The sequence below is a fragment of the Mercenaria mercenaria genome, unplaced genomic scaffold (assembly GCF_021730395.1).
Source record: "Mercenaria mercenaria strain notata unplaced genomic scaffold, MADL_Memer_1 contig_1904, whole genome shotgun sequence".
Classification (NCBI taxonomy): Eukaryota; Metazoa; Mollusca; class Bivalvia; order Venerida; family Veneridae; genus Mercenaria; species Mercenaria mercenaria.
Window position 1 is genome coordinate 22,417 of NW_026459921.1, and position 5,604 is coordinate 28,020.

Here is a 5,604-nt window from a genome sequence, read left to right on the forward strand (position 1 = left end):
CTGACCAATATTCATGAAGATTAATTGAAAAATACAGCCTCTATCGCATACACAATGTTTTTCTTTGATTTGACCTAGTGACCTAGTTTTTGACCCTAGATGACTCATTTTCAAACTCGATCTAGATTTTATCAATGCAATCATTCTGACCAATATTCATGAAGATCAATTAAAAAATGCAGCCTCTATCGCATACACAAGGTTTTTCTTTGATTTGACCAAGTGACCTAGTTTTTGACCCGAGATGACCCATTTTTGAACTCGGCCTAGATTTCATCAAGGTTATCATTCTGACCAATATTCATGAAGATTAATTGAAAAATACAGCCTCTATCGCATACACAATGTTTTTCTTTGATTTGACCTAGTGACCTAGTTTTTGACTCGAAATGACCCATTTTCGAACTCGGCCTAGATTTCATCAAGGTTATCATTCTGACCAATATTCATGAAGATTAACTGAAAAATACAGCCTCTATCGCATACACAAACTAAATGTTGACAGACGACAGACGCCAGACGACAGACGACGGACGACGGACGCCGGACATCGAGCGATCAGAAAAACTCACCTGAGCATTGCTCATGTGAGCTAAAAACAGCACTATGAAGATATTCCTATTAATATTATGCAGGTGTTTCCTCAAAACACAGCCATATGTTTGAATCATTTCATGGTTTTGTTTCTTTTGTTTCTCTTTTTTGTTTTACGTTTTTATTTATCTATTTATTTTATTAAAGACACATTGATCTAATTCATGCTAAATTAAACATATATATGGGCCATTCCGTGAGAAAACCTGTATTAGTGAAATGATATAACGATTGTATAATTAGTAGTGTAAAATACTGGAAAATCGCTGTTTTTCTTATGTTGCTCCAGAAACTAGAAACTAATATATTGTAATTCTGTCATCTAAGACAAATCAAATTCTACCATTTTTTTTTCATATAAATGTTGTTTCTGTTGTCATGGCAACGGAAATTCCAAAGCACATATGCGTCATGAAAATGTACAGGTGTATAGATAAAAGGCTCCTGATGAAACTAAAAATATACGGTTAAGTTATTTTTCAGTAAAATTGCTTTAAACTGTTCCTAAATATTCAAATGTATGATGTTAAGTAAGTCTTACGCATAATTAGTTCCATTAATGGCTTGAAAAATACACGCCATGCACTACGACGTCCTACTGCTTTTATGACGTTCTTAAAGGGGTTTATTTGGAATTGATGAATTTCAAATATAGTAAAAATCCTAATATATTACATAACATTGAACAAAAATTAAACGATTTTTGTTCAGTTACCCGAAAGATTTCCCTTACATAACCCAGAATCGTCTTCACGAAAAATGGGCTTTCTAACTCGGTTGCGCACCTTAGATAGCTATTTTAAAGTTTCGCGCGAAAACTGTAAACCTCGTTTCAACATCGGCGCACTGAACTCTGTGATAGCTTCAGTTTAAAATTTTAAACAACAAAAATGCCTGGTCCGCCGAGAACGAGGACTGCTTCAGCGGTAAAACGATACAAAATCGAATATGGAAAGAAGAAAAGGGCGAGAACGGTGAATCTAGTAGAGCAGTGCGATAGATGGAAGGAGATTAAGGATGACCTGGGTGTGAAATTAGACTCTGCTGTAGCGAAAGCGCTGATAGATCGGTAAGTTAGGGGTCGGCTCAAACGTATTAAAATGGATTTGTAGATGGTGAAGTACAACAGTAATGTTTTGTAAATGATATGGGGCTACAAGGCTGATTCGGACCGTTGCTGATTCGACCCATATAATTGATTTTACCAAAGACCTATTTGAAAATACTAATAAATGAGCCGCGTCACGAAAACCAGATTTAATTTATGGGGGAATGTGGCGATTGCTGGCAGATCTGGAACCATACGGGTTGCTCAATTTCTATTATTATGATTATTTATACATAACGAACAGTATGGATTCTGACCAGACTGCACACAGTCACCATAAGGCTGGTTTTCTACTGATGTGGCTCATATATTAGAGAGCCAGCAAACTGTTTCCAGTAAAACATGTGTTGCTGATAGAATTTTAGTGTTTCGAGAGGGAATCATTTTTGCCTTACTTGGGATTGAACCAGGCATCTCTGGCATGAAAGTCGGTCACTGAAGCATGTCGCTAAAGAGCTAGCTCAACAGCAAGGTTGTTGAAAGTGACCTATACCTACTACACTAAACCCTTCTCTGACAAGTCAGTTTGTAGTTTCTAGCCAGGCATCAACCAGACAACCTTGCAGTTTCTAGTCCACTCACCTGCACACTGAATTATCGTATCCATTGTAATAACTCGAGAATGAAAAATCCTTATGACCTTGCTTGGGATTGAACCAGAGACCTCTTACATGACAGTCGGACACTTGATCACTTCGCTAAAGAGCCAGCTCAAAAGCAAGGCTGTTGAAAGTGATCAATAACTGCTACAGGGTAGTCTGTATAAACATAAATTTTGTAGCTCTTTGAAAGTAGCATGCTATAAAGATTATAGAATTACAGCATTGATGGCAAATAAAGCTGCATTTAAAATGTTTATAAAAAATGATTTTTTTCTCTTAGTGTAAAAGCTTTGATTCTATATGTAGGTATTTGGGGAATGACAGCAATACTTTTGTTATACTTCATTTTGCACAAATGATATTTATTTCAAAAGGTATAAAGAATATGAAGGGAAGAGAAGGAAAGAATTGTCATCCAGTTCAGATGCAGGGTAAGTTAATGTAAGTTTCCTTCCTTTGTAACCTCAATAAACTTAATTTATATTACACATTTGTGTGCTTAGCAACATTCAGAGGTGGGGCCTTCAAGTTTACAAGCGAACACTATCATGTGAATTGAAATAAAAGCTAGGTGATAGGCAAGAAGTAAAAGTGTGGTGCGATAAGTCTCCTCGCTATCAACATAAGTTTTTGATTATGCAATGTTATACAAATGCTATTCATCAGTGTGGAATATTCATTTGGCGTCAAGAGTATAGTCACATCTGATATCATAAGGCAACATATTGGACTATTTTCTAAGGGATTCTCTGATATTATACATGTATGTAGCGTTTGTGTTGAAATTTATATCGTGTTGCCCCGAAAATAGTAAACCGACATTGAAAAATATGCTATGCATATCATTTGTTGTAACAAATAACATATACTGTTACTGGAGCACGTCGCTTGTGGTGTATTCTTGGGCATTAGTACGCTTGAATTTACTCCTGCAGAGGTTTCCAGAAATGACTGAGGCTTCCCGATTGTATAGTCACAAGTTCTAGAGTTCTCTAAGTTGACACTCAACGACAATATAATAGAAGCTAGTGATAGATAAGAAGTAGAAGGGTTGTATAATATGTTGTATAATTTTATACAGTTTACATTTATCTGTCACCTTATTTGTTTCAGTTATGTAAGAACACTGATTTTATGTTATGAATTGCATGTGAAATGACTGCAATCATGTTTTCTTGTGTTGATAGGAGTGTTGTTATGTCAGGTGTGGAGTTTTTGCCAAGCTCTTCAGAATCTGAGAGACGGTATGTTATGTTATATCTTATTATTAGTTTGACTTTCCCAGGAATAAGGAGACCTTTCTCTACTTGCCTGAGTATCTGTGTCACTTTTGCAATGATGCTTTGGTTTAAGTTTTGGATGCAGGTTCATACCACTTTTAATAGTAAACATATTCAAGATGTTCAATTGAAACTAATATTTGTCTTCTAGGTCATAATATAAGGTCACTGGTCAAGGCCCATAACTCTGACTTACATTTAGCATTTATACTGAAAATTTTGCTATAAATAGTTAAAAGATTTTACTGACAAAAAGTTTATTTGCTTTGTTTCATTGGTATGCGCTGAGAATAGTCCAGCATGATGTCCTACTAACAGCCCATTGTAATTTATATTTAGTAAAAGTATGAATTTATAAATTTCAACTTGGGATTTGAAATTTATTCTCACTTGAATCCAGCCACTTCAGATGATATAAGGCCCCATCCATACAATGTTTATAATTGTCTAAATTTTCATTGCTCTATATTCAGTTCTATCAGTGGTAATAAATGTTTTGCAGAAATCCAAGACAGAACAAAGATAAGAAAAGACTGACATCAACACCTCTAGAAACCGCCAAACATACACCTATTAGTGACAGTGAATTGTCAACAGTTTCTCTGTGCTGCCTACTCCAAGGTATCTCTATGTAGTCTTGAATTTTGATTCTGTAGTCGAATAGTATATATTGTGGACTTATAATCACCTGCATGGCGCAGTGGTAGCATGTCAGCCGCAAGATCAAAAGGACCTGGGTTCGATCCTTGCTACCCGCTGGTGTTAGTTTCCACATAGTCTCTCTCCTTATGAGGTTGGTTCCATCAAAGAATGAGTTTTTAAGTTGTAAACACTTTTTTCGCAGTCAAGATTTATAAATTCGTATAAACTAGTTTTGTAATCACTAAATATCACACTTTTTGTGTAATGGCTTTGAGTCACCACCGAACAACAACGCATAATGTAAGGAAATTTGCAGTTTCTAAGGAGGACCTGTGTGTAGTATTCACTACTATTCCTAGGCATGATGGTTAGGTAACAGTGTCTGACATCACTGAAAAACTGTTGAAAACATTGTGGTGTTGATCAAGGAAACACACTGTTGCATTAAGATTTTAATAGTAAACATGTCACTGGTTTCCAAAATGAAATCTTGGAATATGATGTTTGTGTTTTGAATACCCTTATTTGAAGATTGAAGAATGTTTTAATTAATTAACCCTTTTTCAGAAATGTTGAAGAACATGAGGTATCTAAAGGAGTTGGAGAACCAGTCTTGGCTAGTTCAGTTTTGGCTAATCAGTCTGTGTGTGTGAGGTAAGACTGAAATATATATCTGCAGAAAGTAATTAGTTTTGAAGGGTTGTCTTTGAAAGCAGCAATAGTATTATAGATTTTATTTTACTGGGTGGGTAGACATTGAAATTCCTGTCAGAAAAGTATTTTTTTATAGAAATATTTGTTGAAAACTCATACTTTGGCAAGCTACAATGAAAATAGTGATTAACTGAAAAGATTCTAAGAGGCCAACTTGTTTTCTTCTATTTTGTTTTACTAAAAAAGGTCAAATATGAATAAACATATATATTTTGATAGCCAGTATTAATCGGACATGTACACTCTAAGTTACTGTGAAAGATTCTCTCATCAAGCAAACATCTTGAACACTACATTAAAAGTTATAGCACACAGGGCTATCCTTCGAGGAAGACTAGAAATAAGAAGTTTCAAGGTATGGCAATTTGGCAAGCATCACAATAATATATGACAATTATTTATATGATATTACAGCTTTGAAGACACATTTTCTGAAGCTGGTATGTTGTATGATCCAAACGATGTGTCATATATCCCATCAGAACCTGATATGTCAATTCAGGTGTAAGTTCCTTTGATCTTACTGCTTGTAATAATTGAGCCTCATCATTGTGGCAATTGCAACCAGTACGGATCCAGGTGAGGTTGCAAATCCATGCAGTTTCATCAAAATCCATACTGTTAGCTATTCAGTAAGTACATGTATCATCAGATGTTACCGGAC